The sequence below is a fragment of the Nyctereutes procyonoides genome, unplaced genomic scaffold (assembly GCF_905146905.1).
Source record: "Nyctereutes procyonoides isolate TBG_1078 unplaced genomic scaffold, NYPRO_anot_genome, whole genome shotgun sequence".
Lineage (NCBI taxonomy): Eukaryota > Metazoa > Chordata > Mammalia > Carnivora > Canidae > Nyctereutes > Nyctereutes procyonoides.
In genome coordinates, this window is record NW_026575024.1 from 18,590,024 (window position 1) to 18,609,940 (window position 19,917).

At 41.9% G+C, this 19,917-nt stretch overlaps 1 protein-coding gene across 9 annotated transcripts in view; it reads left to right on the plus strand.

Annotated features, from left to right (window-relative positions):
- ZHX3 (zinc fingers and homeoboxes 3) overlaps nucleotides 1-19,917 on the plus strand; it is a 130,644-nt gene that overhangs the window by 35,549 nt on the left and 75,178 nt on the right. Inside the window, exon 1 of one of the 9 annotated variants that reach the window (XM_055300190.1) lies at nucleotides 3,302-3,730. The exons of 7 other annotated variants lie outside the window; for them this stretch is intronic. The gene's annotated coding sequence lies outside the window, so the exon portion shown is untranslated. Of the gene's footprint in view, nucleotides 1-3,301; nucleotides 3,731-3,751; nucleotides 3,810-19,917 lie in introns of those variants that run through there. One more of the 9 variants, XM_055300209.1, reaches the window with a different exon arrangement.

A 19,917-nucleotide genomic window follows, 5' to 3' on the forward strand; every position in this document is an offset into this window, starting at 1 on the left:
GGCAGATGCTCAACCACCGAGCCACCCAGGTGCCCCAAGACAGGGGAGAATTTCAAGGAGGGAGTGCAGCACTGTTAAGTGCCTCAAGATCAGGAGAAATGTTGCTATATGTCTGTTGAACTTAGCTCCTAGGAGGTATCGTCAGAAGTGATTGTTTCAGTGTCATGATATATCACTGGGTGGAACAGAGGATTCATGGAGGTGAAGTGGAGATGCATGTCTGCTGCTCCTCTTTCTTCAGAGCTCACTTCTGAAGTGTGAGGCTAAGAAGGGATGGTGGGAAGGGATGATTTTAGGATGAGAGGGGCCCTCACATGTTTAGAGGCTGAAGAGAGGAAAGCAGAGGTTCAAGGGAGAGAAAGGACAAATGGTCGCTCAAATGCTCCTCCAAGGGTAGATGGTCAGTAAAGTTGCCAGAGGGGGAGCGCCTCTTTCACTTTGTATGGAAAGAGGAAAAGTTACTTGGGGATACAGATATGTCTACAGCAGGTAGGAGACTAGAAGTTTTGCCCTCATCAAATCTTCCATGTTTGCAGAGTGGACCTTTGGCAACAGCTGAGCCAGGATGAGCTGGTGCAGTAAGATCTCTGCAGATGGCAGTGAAGGTATAAAGTTGTTCTGTGGGGCTCAAAGTAGAGGCTGGTGATTGCTCCCATTGTCTGTTGAGTGAAAGCTTTGCCCCGGAGTCTGGTGTTTGTCCAGTCCTCCAGAGTCTGCTTTTAACTAGTTCTGCCAGCCTGCCTGTCTTGTCTGTGTCATTCTGGCACCCTTGTACTTTAGCCAGGAGCATTTCTGCTCTAGCACCAGCATTTGGCTTGGGGAGACTGGGAGCTATAGGGAAGATGCCATTGGATTTGGAGTCAGGGGTCCTGTGGTCCAGTCTCGACCCCTCCACTTACTAGTTATGGGGCCTCAGACACAGCTTAACTCTCCAGGTCTGTTTCTTCATTTGTAAACTGTTCATTATAACAACAGTAAGTGATGATGGTGATGGTTGTGTCAGAGGAGAAAACATATTTTAAAGTACTGTGAAGAGGGTAAGTAGTATATAAATGGAGCTGGTGTCATGAGGCCCATGAGTAACCCTAGCTCCAGGCTTTTGTATAAATGTTCTTTACCACTAGAGCCCTCCCCCTTCCATCCAACTATCTAAATTCAGCCTCTATTACATAGAGACACGCTAGCTCCTGTAACAGATAAACCCTGCTGGAATCTCAGTGGCTTAAAACAGTCGACATTTTCATGCCCATTTGAAGTCCAGTCAACTTGGGGGTGGCGGGGGCCCAGACTGATGGATGATCTGCTATCTTCAAACCAGAGTTTCCAAGGTTGCCTTGGATGTCCACGTCCAGCCAGCAGAATGGGAGAAGAGAAAATGTGGATGACTGTTATGCACCAGACTTAGGATGGGAGCTGGTGACCAAGGCCAAAGGAGAGAGGACTGAGAGAGGCATTTACTGGGTGGGAGGTGAATTTGGAGTGTGTATGTTTTTGTTGTGCGGACTGGTGGCGGGGGCTCTGCGAAGCATGAGGCAGGCCCTGGGTAGCGCTAGGGCAGAACAGACAGGCAGCTCCTCCTGCCTTGATGGACAGAGTGTAGGAAGGGCTAGGACTGGTTCCTGGGAAAGGCCAGCGCTGCAAAGGTGGAAGAGAAGTCCCTAGGTCAGGGGACATAGGACAACTGGGGTGTTTATATACCTTCGGAGACGAGCTTCCTAACAGTTGGGGAGGCAGATACTCTACCTTTTTCAAGATGAGAAGATTGATGAGGTGACGCCTTGACAGAAGTCACACAACTAATAGGCATCAGAGAAAGGAGCTGGGACTTGAGTCTCTGACATCAAAGGAGAGCCAGGAAGCACCCCAACCTCACCCCAGAGCTGGAAAAGCTGGACTCTGCGGTTGGTTGGAGGTGAAACCCTGGGCATGGGGTAGAGGAGGACCTCTGTGGTGGCTGCTTCTGTTATGAGTGACTCACCTTTTGGCTGCTTCAGTTGGAGGAGGGCAGACGAGACAGGAGCATTCCAGGCAGAAGGAGCAGCCTGAGTGAAGATCCTGAGGTTGAACTGTGCTTACGGACGGGGTTTGGGGACTGGAAGGAGGCCGGGTTGGTCCATGGTGAGCAGCAGGGGAATGTGCATGCAAAGGTGCCAGAGAGGGAAATGGGCCCCACATCACACAAGAAAGTCAGGCCACGGCAAGGAGTTAAGGCTTTATTCTAAGGGCAGTGGGAAACCATTGTACATTTTGAGCAAGAGGGCAGAATGGTCCAATTTAGAGTCTAAAAAAGACTACTGTGGCTGTTGTGGAGAATGAGTGGCGGGGAGGCCATGGTACATATTGAATGTAGTGGGTGAGGGAAGAGGAGGAATTTAGTGGAAGTGAGTCTGGAGCTCCAAGCAGAGGTTCAGGCTGGTAAAGAAAATTGGATCCTGTATTTCCTGTTAGCTCACTCCCTGTTCTTAGCCAAGCTTCCTGCAAGTAGCCTTATCCAGTGTCTACTTCCTTCCCTCATCCACTCAACCTCTGTGCTCTGGCTCTGTCACTGCCACTTCCCTGAAATGTCTTGGGCAAAGGGCACGGCCCTTTATGGTTAGCCAAGTCTTAGCCTTTAGGTCTTGTCTGACTTGATTTGCATCCAGTCACACCATGAGCTATTCCTGCCTTGGAATGTCCTTCTCCTTAGCTCCTTGTCTCTCTGATTCTTCATCCTGTGGCCCCTTTGCTGTCGCCCGACTCCTCAGCCCAGCCCTGATGTGCTAGCATTCCCCAGGCTCTGACCTTGGTCTTCCTGGGTTTCCTCTATGCTGCTCTGAATAGAGAGAGCTCTGCCCCTTTTCATTGCAACAATGCTTTTCTAGCTTCATCTCACGTGTCCCCTTCTCCAGGAAGCCTTCCCTGACCTCTCAGTCTGGGTTAGGTGCCACTTCTCCTTTCCTATTTCTTCTGGAGCATAAAGTCGATGTGATAGCACTTAGCACCCTGCTTATTTGTATCCCCAGTCTAATTGTGCTTCAAAAGGGTAGGATTACAACTAAAGGCCCTGTGATCTAGGACAAAGATTGCTTTCTGCAGTTTAGGTGAAAGCCACACTTTGTAATGAAGGCATCTACACCTGATATTGTGTCCTTTAGTAGAGCAGTTATTTCTCACTGGGTCTGAGGGCTGTGAATTCTGGAATAATATCTTCTGTGAACAGAAGGAATTAACTCAAAAGAATTAGTCATTGTCTCTATCTTCTGAAAGGAAAAGAAATCTGAGAATTTTTTTTTTTTTTTAAATTTTTATTTATTTATGATAGGCACACAGTGAGAGAGAGAGGCAGAGACACAGGCAGAGGGAGAAGCAGGCTCCATGCACCGGGAGCCCGACGTGGGATTCGATCCCGGGTCTTCAGGATCGCGCCCTGGGCCAAAGGCAGGCGCCAAACCACTGCGCCACCCAGGGATCCCAAAGAAATCTGAGAATTTAAGAATATGAATTGCTTCAGAAGAGCTTCCAAAGACCTGCACTGTCTGAAAATTTGGTTCCCCACACCCTCGCTTCTGCTTCCAAAAACTTGTAATATGTGCCTCGTAGTTTGTGATTCCACAGTTCTAGGTTCAGAATGTGGTGATGAGCACTAAAGTTCCCCAGGCTGAATTGTGGTACCCTTCAAAGGTGGCAACCAGCATGAATGAAAGACCAGCTCCTGCCTTGATCCCCTCCCTCCTGCCAACCAGCTGACCGTGTGAGTGAGAAAGAAGAGATGGATAGAGACAGCAGTGTATACTCAGGCATGCAAGGCCCAGCCCTGTGGTTTCAGCAAGGTGGTTAAGACCATGAAACTCTTGTCTCCTCCAAAGGACCTCTTCTCCTCTCCTGAGTTCTTTCTTTTTGTCTTTCTCTCCGTTCCAAACCTACCTTATCCTTTTTTTTTTTTCTTTTTGGCAGGTGGAACAAAGAAGATAAATGTTGAATCACTTTTTTTCCAGTGGCTTGATTTTTAGAATCTTGCTTGATTTTTTTCAATGTTCAGTTTTCTGAGCCTGACTTGAGCAAAAAGCAGAGATGCCTTTGACTGTGACCCTTGGTTTGATTACTCAAAAATATGCTACAGGTTGTACTTGTGCCTTGTTGATGTAGTGTGGAGCAGATTTGTTTGTAAGAAAAAACACTGTGGGGTTGTTATTTGGTTTTAAACTGTAGACATCTCTCAAATGAGACTGCCAAAGTATATTGAATAGTGGACTGAATTTGAGCCCCCAGCTTACTCTCACAAGGGTTTCTCATTATTAGGATGAGCAATGCTTACGCATGAGCCACGCTATATTGATTCTGGGTGTGTTTACTTCTGGTGTCCAAACAAGACAGTAGGATTGCATACTCAGATAGGAAGTGACATGAGGTTTTCCAGTATGCCCACTGGTGAGATGCCAACTCCCCTTCTCATGTGGGGGGTCTTATCTTCTCTGCTAGCCTAAGAACATTCCTCCTCACAGGAAACTATAATCTGTTTTATGACCTTTGACTCATTGGATTTACTTCGTTTTTTCCACTGTATACAACATATACAACCCTTCAAGTACATGAAGACTGGTATCATCGCTTTCATCCCCCAGGCCTTTCCCCTCTAGACTGTAGATCGCTAGTTTCTTGGAATGGTCTTTATTCCACATGATGTGATTCTAGTAGATCATTTCAAGGTTTTATTAGCTCAATCTCTTGTTGAATTTACTCTTAGCTGAAACCCACCTGAATAGAAGTTCTGAAATGTCTATTTAATGTATTCTTTTTATCTTTGTGATCTTAATGGGTAAAGCATTTTGCTACATTTAGTAATATTGTAATATGTTTTTCTCTAAAAGAAAACAGGCTTTTATGTCTGGGATGTAGGTACAATACCAGTAAGGCCACAGAAGTTGATTTCTAGCTACAGAAGAGGTAAGCAACTTCATTTGGGTTTAATAGAAGTGAGCATTGGCTGAGTCCTCATAGCATGCCAGCCACTGCACCAGGGACTGTTACATATATCATTCATTTAGTTTAACACAGCAACCCTGGTTGATAAAGATCACTAATACTAGATGCTGTTACAGACCTCATGTTAATGATGAAGAAACTGAGGCTTAGAAAAGTTGAGACTCATCCAATTTTCCCATGTTTCATTGTGACCCAGATCTTGAGCTTAAATACTCTACTTAATACACTACTAAACTGCTTCTCTAGCACCTTTTTGCTGGGTAAAGCTCTGTGTACAGCACCTTTCTCTTGTGTCTCATATTTAGCTCTCTGGTTTTCTTAAAGTGTAAATTTTGAAAATAAAGAATTGAATTGTTCTTTGCAGCTCACTAGGGCCCTTAGAAGAGTGTTCTACCTCAGTAGAACTGAGGTCCTTAGTTGTCTGTAGGTCTCCAGACCCAGTAAAAAGAGATTAAACCTCTAAGAGTTCTTTAGTCTTAGGTGGTCTCTGGTGCCCCTCCAGACCCCATATGACCATCTTAAACCAATCAAACTCTAGTGCCATCATGGTGGGCTAGGACTAAACTTTTGATTTGCCTTTGGGCAACTGGCAAGCACAGACCAAATGGGAGAGAGTACGGCTGTTGTAGTTCGACTGGCAGGCAGATACCTGTATTCAGTCCTGGCTCTGCCTCATGCACCCTCTCTGGGCCTGTGTCCTCATTTCCTGGGACTTGGGAGAGAGAGAAAGGCATGAGGATGGGGCGGGAGCCGGTTCCTTTGTGTTCTTTTTCCACTCTTTCAGAGGTTAAAATAGCTCTTTTGGTATTGGAGATTCAGTTCTTTCTTATGCCCTGTTTCCCAACTCCACACTTGAAACAGTGGCACAGTTGGAAGGATGGGACTTTGGGAGGCTACTCTTTCCCCCAGCCCTCAAGAGATTGGTGACTTGGACACCATTATTAACTTGGGATCAGACTGGGATCATTAACTGTTTGGACTGAGGAATTGAAATATGAGTCTACCTAGAACTTCTTCCCCAATTCATAGGGCCCCAATGGTTCAGGGATTGATGGTTTGTGTCTGTGGTCTGTAGGTATGTGTAGCAGAAGGTGGAGAAAAAAGTATTCGGTAAGCATCTCTTGAACATCACCATGTGTTAGGGACTTTCTCATGTCACACTCAACCTTTTGGGGTAAGTACTATTATTTCTGTGTTACAGATGTGGAAAATTTGAACCCAAGTCTCTTGGCCCTAAGTCAGCTCAGTCCTGGTGATCCCTGTGGTGACAGATGGTAGCCAGATATCCTTCACATCTGACTGCCTGCTGCCCACTCCAGAAAGCCACAGTTCATAGCATTTCTGGGAGAACACGGGAGGACTGTAAAAGAAGTGCTATATATATTTTTTTTCTTCACATCTGTGAACTTGAAGAGAAGGGGAAAAAGGAGGAAAAAAAAACTCAACTTGGCATGAATCATGCTAAGTGAGATCAAATAAGGTGAAAAGCAAAATAGAATCCAGAAATTTAGTTTTGCTTTTACTCAAAGTTCACAGGCGGCTGCTGTACAAAGTCCTTTTTACTTGTCACAACTTTGAGTATTTTTCATAACATGAACCTCATTATCTTTTATTTGTTTATGAACTTAATAGCTTTATAAAATACAAAGGATGTGTCACCTTTGTTATTTCATTTCTTGCTAATGTATAAATTATTACTACTATTTTTAAAGATTTATTTATTTCAGGGTACCTGGGTGGATTAGTTGGTTAAGTGTCTGCCTTTGGCTCAGGTCATGGTCCCAGAGTCCTGGAATCAAGCCCCACATTGGGCTCTTTGCTCAGCGAGAAGCTGGCTTTTCCCTCTACTCCCCACTTGTGCCCTCTGTCCCTATCTCTCTCTCTCTCTCTCTCTCTCAAATCCTTTATTTCAGTGAGAGAGAGGTAGACAGACAGCACGTGTGCAGTGAGAAGAGGCAGAAGGAGAGGGAGAGAAACTCAAGCAGACTCTCTCCTGAGCGCAGAGCCCAGATCAAACCTGAGCTGAAACTACCAAGAGTCACTTAACCGACTGTACCAGCCACCCAGGCACCCCTCATGTATAAATTATTACACTTAATAAGTTAAAATTCTTTCAATTCCTGATACATTCAGCGTGGTTTTTTTTTTTTTTGATTAGCCAACAGTGAAGTGGAAATTTTAAGTAAAAGAGGAATCCTAACACCCTAGAAAATTTTAAAATTTTCTTTTTTTCCCTAGTTTTTGTTGCATCCATGCAAAAGGTTTATATGGCTGAAATTATACAAGTTTACATTGTTTTCTTGTCATTATGAGTGTGTTTCTATGTTGCTGTATAATTTTCATAATTATAATAGTTTATCAGTTTACCTTAAACATTCTCCTACTTGTATATTATTATTTACCCTGTTTCATGTCATGGAATAGATTGGCAATTTTGTTGAATATTGGTTTAATATTTTTCTTTAAAAACATTGTTCATTTGCATCTTCATGCACTAGTTTCCCACCCTTCCCTCTTTTGTTCTTTCTGGCAGAGGAAAAGGAATTGTTGTTGTTATTATTTTTTTTAGAATAATTTCTCAGAAGTGAGATGAGCAACTCCGAAGGTATATCAAAGGACATTAAACATGGTAGTTTTAGGGATTACTGAGAGAATCAAGATTACAATTAAAATGAGTCATTAAGGGGATCCCTGAGTGGCGCAGTGGTTTGGCGCCTGCCTTTGGCCCAGGGCGCGATCCTGGAGACCAGGGATCGAATCCCACGTCAGGCTCCCGGTGCATGGAGCCTGCTTCTCCCTCTGCCTATGTCTCTGCCTCTCTCTCTCTCTCTCTGTGACTGTCATAAATAAAAAAAAAAAATTTGTTAAAAAAAAAATAAAATGAGTCATTAAGCAGAGTTGTCACTTAAAATGTTAATGTGGGTTTTTATTAAAGCCTACGTTTTAAAAATTACTAAAGGAGAAATTAAGTATCATTGATGTTTACATATAAAATTTAGCTGAAACCCTAAGTTGTAATTAGGCTTTTTAAAAAAAAATTGTTCTTGGCTAAATTGAATGCAGCATAATTCTGAACAGATCTTGTATTTGATTAATGATGTTGGTCCCAGTTATCCTGCAGCTCTGGAATATTAGTGTTGGCCTGGCAGTCCCCTGGGCTCTTCCCTGGGAGTAGTCATCCCCTCCCTGGCCCACTCTGCTCAGTTACTTTTGTGTGTGCACTCCTTCACAAAGCTGGAGCCCTTTGGCCAGAAGGGCTTCCTTGTATGGTGCCATTGCCCTTCCACTTGCCTTTCATGAGCCATAGTTCTGCTTTCTCAAGCAACAGTCACGTTTCTTCTACTGGTTTGAAAACTTGAGAAAATCAGAGATTGGTTCTGGTTTTTGCTCTCTGTGTCCTTAGCTCTTGGCATAGTTCCTGGCACGTAGCAGATGCTCAAAAACACATTTGCAGAATGAAATGTCTCGAGACAGTCTTTCAAATGTATGAATATAACGGTGATATCCCCACCTAATCACCTCTGCTTCAGGTTTAATATCCTCCAGTTCAGCCATTCCCCATGATAGAATTTCTAGAGCCTTTCCCCTTGTCCGTTGCTCACCATTGTCTGTGGCCACAGTTTGCTGTCAGTTATTCTGTTAGAATATGTGGCCAGATTGGCAGGCAGTTCTCCAGAAGTAGTCTGATTTGCAGTAATACATTCAAGTGAGCATTACTCCCCCCCCCCAAAATCCCTAGTTGTTTGTATCTTTTCATGTGATCTGCTGTCAAGCCTGGTTTCTTCTGAGAGGTGCTTGTGCAGTTGAGTGTTTCCTTTTAGATTAGTGTCAGTTGGGATTTGATGAGGGCTCTTCAATGTCCTCATGTGAGTCATCAGTAAAAATGAGGAACAGGGGTGGCCCACGGAAGTGCTCTGTGGAAACCTCCCTTCAAATTGACAGTAATCCCCTAATCCAAGGCTTTTCAAACTGTGGTGTGCATACAGATTATATGGGAATTTGGTTAAAATGCAGATTCTGATTCAATAGGTCCTTGTGCAACCTGAGAGTCCATCATTCTAATAAGTTCCAAGGTGATGCTAATGCTGTGAGTCTATCAAGTCATACTTGAGTAGCAAGGCAAGGTTTTTGGAGTTGTTCATGAAAACAAATCCCTTGCTGTGTAGATCACTGTGTTGTACCCATCAGAGCCTTAACTGATACTCTCTGATTGCAGTTACTTGAGCTCATACCCAGAGGTTCATCTCCTACCTCACTAGGTAAGGAAAATAAGAGTAGTGCTATTTTGCCAGCTTCCAGGTGGTTGTATGCCTCTCCCTGCATGTTTAATTGGACTCTTACTTCCAGCATATCCAACATATTTAGTATCTTTTCAAGTTTGTTATCTGGACGTTTGATAAAGTGATCATGTATACTGAACACATTTTTTAAATTATTTATCTGGCATACTTTCGTATACCAGAAAGTTACCCAAAGAGAAACTAAATAGATAGTTTTTAAAATGTTGGTGAGAAAGTATAGTGTTACTGATAAAATTCTTTTATAAGAAATATTATGGAGCATCCAATTTTTTTTTAACTCTATTGGAATTTGGAGAAAATGGATGCATTGTTGAAATTACATTCCTGAACTGAAAGATACTCATGCAGCTGGCAGCCCTTCAGTAATAGATTAGCAAGTGAGTTCTGTAGAACTCAGGTTGAGGAGGTCATGAGCATCTGATCCCCCTTTTCTCCAAGGTTTTAATCTCCAAGCTTAGGGGATGGGTGCTTTTCTTTTGCCTTTTACACAAAGCAGAAAACACTATGTCCAAGACTTTTTGGGGGGCATAAAGAGATGATTTTCATGTCAAAATTTGGATGACAAAGGCATTTACACTTATTTTGTAGAGCTCAATGTGATCTGCTCAGTAGGGTGTGTCTCTGTGTTAGAGATTCCCTATCTCTTTGTGAGATAGGCTCATATTTCCTCAAAGCTGTAGGATGAATGGAAAGAAGTATTCTGCTAATGTTCTTGAAAGAAAAGTTTTGCTTTGAATCATTCCACAGGTTAAGGTGGTGTGTAGAAACTGACTAGCGTTTCTAAGCAGTCCTAAGCAGACTTTTGGGATATCAGAGGATATGAGAGTACCTTTCAAAGTGCATTTGACCCAGTGCCCTAGTCATGGCAATTTAGAGCTTGATTGTTGCAATTATCACAATGCACATACACACACTCTTACATTGTACCTGTATAGACCATCTTTTCTTTTTGTTTTGAATATAGTAGGTGTGGCCTCCACCCTGAAAAGTATTCTGTTCACTGAATATCCAAAAAATGCCCCTCTCCCTGCACTCTCAAAGCCCTTAAGCCCCAAGTTCATCATTTGAGCATACGGGGGACAGGTTAGGAGTGACATGTTGCTGTTGTAGTTTACCCATGAATTTCCTCCCTTTCCACAACGATGTGTTTTTTTTCTTTAATGATTTTATTTATTCACGAGAGAGAGAAAGAGGCAGAGACACAGGCAGAGGGAGAAGCAGGCTCCCTGCAAGGAGCCCGATGGTGGGACACTATCCCAGGACCCTGGGATCATGACCTGAGCCAAAGGCAGACGCTCAACCACTGAGCCACCCAGGTGCCCCACAATGATAGTTTTCTATGATAAACCAGATTTCTTCCATCTGCTTATTTGCAGGCACATTGCAGCAGCAATCATGCCTTCTCTTTAACATTTTTTTTTCATTATAGTATTTTTCAAGTATGTATTATAAACCTCTATGAACTCATTACATAATCTTGACAATATCAACATCTTTATAATCTAATAATCTAGTTTCATTTATTGCCCATCCTTCTTCATCCTCTTCCCTACCCACCACCGTACACCCACCTCTCTCTTCTGGTCTTTTAGAGCAAATTCCAGATATCTTACCGTTTTACCTGTGATACTTCAGTAGGTAAGTTAACAGAGAAATAATTTTTTACAACCTTTTCATTGAAGTATAACATACATAGGGAAAAATGAACATAAGTAGAGAGGCTGGCGAATTTTCATAAGCTGAATGGATCTGTATAACCAGCACCTGGACCAAGAAGCAGAACATTGCCAGTACTAAGCAGTGGACTTTTCTGTGAATTTAATGTTCATCTCCAGTTTGTCCTTTGCTAAATATTCTGAACCTATTCTGGTGCATGATTGAAGCTTTTATGGTATGTTCATAATTTAATTAGGCAAATGTAATTAGGTTTTCATTTCAAATATATGAAACAGGTCCCTTTGCTTCTCTTTCTTTTCTTTCAAATGGGTCATCTTGAAACCCTCTTGTTCAAATGTTACCTTTGCCCGGAATGTGTTTGGACTTCTTATTACTAGTTTTTAGTTTATATGTGTCTTTTTTGCTAAAATTACAACTAGGATAGAGGTGAATATTTACATAAGAAATTTCCTTATTTGTTCAACAAACTTTTATTGACCACCTAGTATTTGTCAGACATACTGCTAAACATCAGAAAAATAGCAGTGAACAAGTGAGACAGGGTCATTTCCCTGTGGCATTTGCAGCTTAGGGGACAGAAAGCTTTCCCTAGTATCCTGGATCGTGTCAACAGTGTGACAGTACTAAATAACACTGTTGAAACTGCTGAAAGGAAAATGCAGAATCTTCAGTGTTTTTGCAGATATATCCAGTACTTTTATTGGTACAAATCAAGATCTTATCCTTGACATGTTACCCAAAGGAAGACAGACGTCTTCATGAATAAAACGGTATGTACTGAGGGACACTCTGATCTGTAACAGTGCAGTGATGTAAGCAGCCCTTTAAATTCAAATTTGAAATAAAACAAGGAGCTCCTTTATTTCCTCTCTATTTGACTGTGACTTGGGAGCCACTCACTCATGAACTTGAAATCGGAAGCACAGTTACATTAAAGAACACAATTGAAACTAAGTTACTCACCAGTGGCCTGGTGATGATTGAAAATGGTTATATTTTCAAGAATATTTGTTAGGTCCCATTATTTAGCATGTCCAAAAAATGAGTTGATTTCTTCTTACAGCTTTCCAAATATTTGTATCTATTCAACTTAATACCTTAATGTTAAAAAATTACTAAGTAAAAAAAATTACTAAGTATATTTAAATAAAACTAGAGAGTCTTGAAATTCAAAGGGGCTTTAAGGATAATTTGGGATAGTCACCTTTACAGTGCAAAAATGCCCTCAGCCTATGCCCAGCACCTGTGGTGATAGAGATAGATTAGGGGCCAAGGGCATATAATATAAAGGAAGGAATTTGTTATAAGATAGGAGTGGTAGGGATCCCTGGGTGGCGCAGCGGTTTGGCGCCTGCCTTTGGCCCAGGGCCCGATCCTGGAGACCCCGGATCGAATCCCACGTCGGGCTCCCGGTGCATGGAGCCTGCTTCTCCCTCTGCCTGTGTCTCTGCCTCTCTCTCTCTCTCACTGTGTGCCTATCATAAATAAATAAAAAATTAAAAAAAAAAAAAAAAGATAGGAGTGGTAATTACCTATGGAAAGCTTTTGGGCCCTCTCTGTAAGTACAGATTGGTTGGCTGGTTTTGTTTTTATCCAGGTAACATTCTGGCCAGCTATAACTTGTCTTCTACAGTCCGGTTTCTGCCTATGGACATCTAATGTATCACCTTTTTCTGTCTGCCTGTCTGTCTGTCGCCAAAACACAACGTGTCAGCTGTATCACCTTTTTGATAAACTTTGGCATTGGCTAGGGAAACATCCCAAGAACTTCTTAGTTTTCCAAGTTTGGGATTAACATTAAAGCATACAATTTTAACCATTTATTCATGTAACATATTTATTGTCTATTGTATGCCAGTCACTGTTCTAGGCAAAAGGGATGATAGGAATGAGCAAAAAGTCCCTATTACCATGGAAATTTCAAGTTCATGAATGAGTGGCTCTAAAGTTGCAGTCAGACATGAAATAAAGGAAATGGATAAGGTCTGAAGAAGATGATGATTTGGGGTTGGGACATGTTGAGCTTGGGAGGCAGTGGGCCATCCAAGAGCAGGTATCTCGTAGGCAGCCAGCTCTGTGCTTGAGAGAAAGCTGGCTTTGGGCATACAAGGTGGGATTTGAAGCATTTGGAGCAGAGGAGGTGGGGCAAGGGAGGTGAGTGGTTTGAGAGCAGGAGATAGTCTAGGATGGCATGGTGCTTGGTGGCTTTTAAGAACCAAATAAATATTTTAGAATTCATTTATTTGATCAACAACTGTAATCCTTTTAAAGTAATTATATAATAAGCATTACTTATTCAGTAATTGTATCATGAAGCAAGTACAGATTTCTCATTACTTTGGAGAAACTGTTTTCTGTTACAAAGTTTTGAGAAGTAGAGGTTTTATATAATGTTTCCTTTTTTTCTTTTTAGAATTATGTAAGTAATATACTAAAATACACACACGTAACAGCCAAAATATATGCAAGTATAGAGGGTAAAGTTTGTTCCTTTATCTATATCTCCTTACCCTTTTACCACCCAAGACTTTTTTCTATGACTTTCTGTATACTGTTCTCGAAGCAGCTATGTTCTGAACAGTCCATCTTGGAGATTAGAGAATGCAATTGCTCATATTTCTCTTTGATTTAGAGACCATTGATAAGTTAGAGTAATACTTCTTGATGACCTACTCAGGGAATGTACTTGCCTTTACCCTTAGTGGTGGGCAGTCTTTTATAGGAAGTCTTTCAACTGCATAGTTAATGGATAGCTGAAGCTACATATTATGGACTTTGGAAAGCACAGCTGGACAGATGCAGGTTGTGGGCAAGTCTCATTTCTGGGATATTAGAAAATCACCGTCCACATAAGGTGGGACATCTAAAGAGTTGTGAAGTATGTTTGGTGATGCACTGAATTTTGAGTGTTATTACTTGTACTAGTCAAGGGTTGATCAAAATAATTATCTTGTGAAAAGTAGTCACAAGGCACTATACACTTTATTAGATTTCTTGTTTCCTCAGTTTTACTGAGGAAATGGACCTCGATTTCTAGAGTTGACGTTCAGCTATCAACTTAGGGGTAGACCTCATTAGAAGCTTGGGGGGCCTAATTGTGCCTACTGACCTCTAAGGCATTGACCCTACAGTGTTAAATATGCATAAAAATATGTGCTTGAGGAAGATTGTTACTTGTTAGGGAAGATGAGAGAGAAATTATGTGTTTGCCCTTGGTGTTTGCAGCATATCACTGGATCTAGAATTTAAATGAAAAAATAGTCCAGAGCAAAAGCACCAAAAGAGTATTTTGTATTTTTTGACAACTTGCTGATTTCTGGTCCTCCTCATCTTGGTAAAATGATACCTTTAAGAATTTAGTTGTTTTTTTTTTTTTTTAAAAAAAGAACTTAGTTGTGGGATGCCCGGGTGGCTCATCAGTTAAGCATCTGCTTTCGGCTCAGTTCATAATCTCAGGGTCCTGGGGTCTCAAGCCCTGAGCATCCTGTTCAATTGGGGAGCCTGCTTCTCCCTCTCTCCCTCTGCCTGCCCTGCATTCGTGCTCTCTCTTGCTCTCTCTGCTCTCTCAAATAATAAATAAAATCTTAAAAAAAAAAGAATTTAGTTTTTAAAGTCCTAAACCTGGTAGTTATCCTTACAGCTCCATCCTTCATGCCCACTCTACTAGAAGGTCTTCTGATCCTGCTTCCAACATAGAAAACCCATCTCTAGGGCCAGTGCTCTAATGCAGGCCACTGTCACCCAAGACTTCTGCAGTTACCTTGTGCCTTCTCTTTCAGCTTCCACTCTTGCTTCTCCTCCACTTCATTCTACACCCATTTCACCTATCCTTTACTGCTCCACCTCCTACCCCATGGCAACCACCAATCTATTCTCTGTGAGCTGCTTTTTTTTTTTAATATTCCACATATAAATGGGATTCCTGTCACATCTAAGTGTCTTTGCCTGTCTGAGTTATTTCACTTAGCAGAATGCCTTTGCAGTCCATCCATGTTGTCTCAAATGGCAGGATTTCCTTCTTTTTTATGGTTGAAAAATATCCCACTGTGTGTATATACACGAGATTTTCTTTATCCACTCATCCATCAGTGAACACTTAGATTGTTTCCATATCTTGTCTATTGTGAATAATGCTGCAGTGAACATGGCAGGGTAGATATCTTTTGTGAGTTAGTGTTTTTGTTTTCTCCAGATAAATATACAGAAGTACAATTGTTGGATTATATGGCAGTTCTATTTTTAATTTTTTTGAGGAACCCCCATGCTATTTCCTTAGTGGCTGCACCAAATTACATTCCCACCCATAGTACATAGAGTTCCCTTTTCTCCACATCACCTTATTTCTTGCTTTTTAAATAATAACAATTATAACCCGTTATAACAGATGTGAGGTGATATCTCATTTCCTCAATAATTATTGATATTGAGTATCTTTTCACAAGCCTATTGGCTATGTGTATATCAGTTGTTTTTTTTTTTATTCATGAGAGACAGAGCGGGGGGTGGGGGCAGAGAGAAAGGCAGGCTCCATGCAGGGAGCCCGATGTGGGACTCGATCCTGGGTCTCCAGGATCACATCCTGGGCCAAAGGTGGCGCTAAACTGCTGAGCCACCCGGACTGCCCATCAATTGTTTTTTTTTTTTTTTTTTTTTTTTTTTATGATAGTCATACAGAGAGAGGGAGAGAGGCAGAGACACAGGCAGAGGGAGAAGCAGGCTCCATGCACCGGGAGCCCGATGTGGGATTCGATCCCAGGTCTCCAGGATCGCGCCCCGGGCCAAAGGCAGGCGCCAAACCACTGCGCCACCCAGGGATCCCTCAATTGGTATTTTTAAAAAAGGTTTTATTTATTTATTTGAAAGATAGCACGCACACACACACACACACAAGCCAGCCGGGGGGGGGGGGTTGGCAGAGGGAGAGAGACCAGCAGATTCCATGCTGAGCGGGGAGCCCAATGTGGGGTTTGATCCTAGAGATCCTGACCTGAGCCACCCAGGCACCCTTTAATTGGTATATTTTAAAAGCACCCCAGATGGTTCTGATGTGTGGCTTTGGTTGAGAACTCTGGTTGGGTGATTAGAGTAGCAGCTGTAGCAGATTCCCCCAGCATAGGTGGAAATTGTTCTAGGAGTAAATTCAGAGTACAAAAACTCTAGTCCTGCTCGGTGGCTGGGATATTGCTCAGAGTTCTAAGGGGGTGTATGTGTTGTCATTTGTGGTGCTATTTCTTCAGTCTCCAGTCCTAGCCCTTAGGTGGGTGGTCCCCTACTGCCGATCCCCATCTTTATTCTAGAGAGCTCTTCTCATAACTTAGCCTTCCTGAGAACCCTGGGGGATACAGTTCTTCTATGGATCTTTATTCTCCTACCAATCCCTGGCCCATTTCCACTTCCACATGCAGCTTCTACTGTCTCTGAATTTGCCCCCCCCCCCCACAGTTCTCTTGGGCACACTCACATTTTTGGGAGTCTTTTGCTCAGTTTCAGTTGCAGGTTCCTCTAGTGGTTAGCACTGTTACCATTCAGTTCTGATGGCTTGAGGGGGGTGAGCAGAATTCCTTATGGTTCTCCTGATGGCATGTGCTCTGTGGACTTATTTGTCTCTTATATTTTTATAACATATACTCTTACTGTTACAAATTTATAGTTTTTTATATTGTCATTTTAAGGAAGGGGAGAAGTATGTTCTAATGCTTCATTATTTGTCATGAACCAGAAGTCTCCAAACACTTTTTGGTTACCTCTGAAAAGTGTCAGATATACAAAGGATTAAGCAGACTCTTCAGAGATGGGGAGCTATAGTGGTTTAACCAAATGAAAAATGACTTTATTCCGTTAGTGAAAAATGCATTTAAAGTCACAAGATGCCGGGATCCCTGGGTGGTGCAGCGGTTTAGCGCCTGCCTTTGGCCCAGGGCGCGATCCTGGAGACCCGGGATCGAATCCCACGTCGGGCTCCTGGTGCATGGAGCCTGCTTCTCCCTCTGCCTATGTCTCTGCCTCTCTCTCTCTCTGTGACTATCATAAATAATAATAATAAAAAAGTCACAAGATGCCATTTTCACATATCAAATTAGTAAGGTGTGTTGAGGGAGTAGGTGTGGTGGGGGAGAGCTTATGAGGAATGGGAGGTATGTATAAAAGAGAATTTAATCCCAGCAAGGGTGTGGGAGTATGGACATTCTTATATACTGTTTGTGGAATGCAAATTGATATAATTCTTAATGTGGTTTGGCAATATGGGCCTTAAAAATGTTCATACTTTTTGGGGTGCCTTGGTGGCTTTTTAAGCATCTGACTATCTCAGCTCAAGTCTTGATCTCAAGATCATGAGTTCAAGCCCAGCACGGAGCCTACTTAAAAAGTCCATACTTTTTTTTTTTAAGATTTTATTTATTTATTTATTCATGAAAGAGAGAGAAAGAGGGTGGGGGTGGGCAGAGACACAGGCAGAGGGAGAAGCAGGCTCCATGCAGGGAGCCTGACATGGGACTCGATTCCCAGACTCCAGGATCACACCCTAGACCAAAGGCAGATGCTAAACCGCTGAGCCACCTAGAGATTCCCAAAAGTTCATACTTTTTTTTAAATTTTTATTTATTTATTTATGATAGAGAGAGAGAGACAGAGACACAGGCAGAGGGAGAAGCAGGCTCCATGCACCGGGAGCCCGATATGGGATTCGATCCCGGGTCTCCAGGATTGTGCCCTGGGCCAAAGGCAGGCGCTAAACCGCTGCGCCACCCAGGGATCCCCAAGTTCATACTTTTTAACCCAGGGATTTAAATGCTATCTATCCCAAGGAAACCTATGGAGAGATGTTTATCCCCACATTATAAAGTAAATAAAAACAAAACCACAATGAACATATTCAAGTGCCTGATACAGAGCAGTTGTTAAATTATGTACATCTGTGCAGCTAACAAAATTCTACAAACAAAAAGAAGTTAACAAAAATAAGCATTTAGATTTTAATGACATAGGGAAGATGTTTATGTGGTTTTTAAGGATGCTAAATGAAAAAATAGATATAGTCTAGATTTATCTAGAATATCAATTCTATAAGAAAATGTACAAAGAGAAGTAAACAGTAACAGTAACTGTTTTTAAATTTTGGATTATATGAAGTTCCCCCCTATATTCTTACATTCTTTTGTATTTTCCACATTTTTACAGTAAGTATAATAAGGAAAAATATTTTTTTTTAAAGATTTTATTTATTTATTCATAGAGATGGAGAGAGAGAGAGAGAGAGAGAGAGGCAGAGACACAGGCAGAGGGAGAAGCAGGCTCCATGCAGAGAGCCTGACGTGGGACTCGATCCAGGGTCTCCAGGATCACGCCCTGGGCTACAGGCGGCGCTAAACCGCTGCGCCACCAGGGCTGCCCGGAAAAATATTTTTTTAAAAATATTTTATTTATTTATTCATGAGAGACACAGAGAGAAAGGCAGAGGGAGAAGCAGAGGCTCCATGCAGGGAGCCCAACGTGGGACTTGATCCCGAGTCTCCAGGATCATGCCCTGGGCTGAAGGCGGCGCTAAACCGCTGAGCCACCCGGGCTGCCCTGAAAAAATATTTTTTAAATTGTCAGGTTGTCTCACAGAGAAATAAAGAATAGCCAATGATCACATGAAAATATTTAACCTTAGTACTAATAAAAAATGAGAAGAATGCTCAGTGACATGAAAATGCCTGTTGCATATATTTAAGTGGGAAAAAATAAGAATATGTACACTATGATCCCAATTTATTTTTTTTTTAATTTTTTTTTTTATTTATGATAGTCACAGAGAGAGAGAGAGAGAGAGAGAGAGGCAGAGAGAGAAGCAGGCTCCATGCACCAGGAGCCCGACGTGGGATTCGATCCCGGGTCTCCAGGATCGCGCCCTGGGCCAAAGGCAGGCGCTAAACCGCTGCGCCACCCAGGGATCCCCTATGATCCCAATTTAGTTAAAATTGTATGTGTATCAAAATGTTGACAGTGCTTGTCTCTGGGTGGTTGGTATCTTTCAGATGACTTTTCCTTTTCTCCTTGATGCTTATGATTTTCATTATGTGAATTTTCTGCCCTTATCATCTTACCTGTTCTTCTATATTTTTTGGTTTTCCTATATTGAATGTGTGTTGCTCTTATAATCAGGATAATTTTTTTCACACATTAAAAAATATCAAAGTGGTCACTCCATTCTTTACACCATGCTCTTCAAACATGCTTGAAATGTTTAACTTGGGTGTTAGTCAGAAATTTGAGGGAACTCTATGCAGTTCAGTCTTACAAATTAAATGTATACAATGATATAAATTTCTATAATACTTTTTATATGATTTTTAGTTTATTTATTCATGAGACACATAGAGAGGCAGAGACACAGGCAGAGGGAGAAGCAGGCCCCACACAGGGAGCCCGATACAGCACTCGATTCCAGGACTCGATTTCCGGAACTCCAGGATCACGCCTGGGGCCAAAGGCAGGCGCTAAACCGCTGAGCCCCCCAGGGATCCCCAATTTCTATAGTACTTTAAAGAGATTTATCTTTGTCTAAAGTATGTTTGAGCCCTTCAAATATCTTCTTATATGGTCAGCCACATAAGTGCAACATGATGGAAAACTGTTTTTTGCCATTTTTTATGAAGACTTTTGAGCTTTTTTATTTCTAAAAATTGAGATACCACTGACATACAGCAAAATGTACAGATTTTTAAATGTATATAGTCCAGTAAGTTTTGATGAATGTTTATACCTGCATAAATACCACCCCAATCAATGTGTAGATCCTTTTTGTCACTACTGCTGCCTTGTCAGTCTTCACCATCCAGAGGGAATCTGTATTCTGATCTTTACCACCATAGGTTAATTTCATTTTTTCTAGAACTGCATATAAATAGAATCATATAATATATTTTTTATGTCTAGCTTCTTTTGCTTAACATGATTTTGAGATTTCATCCATATAGTGCAATGGATTCTTTCT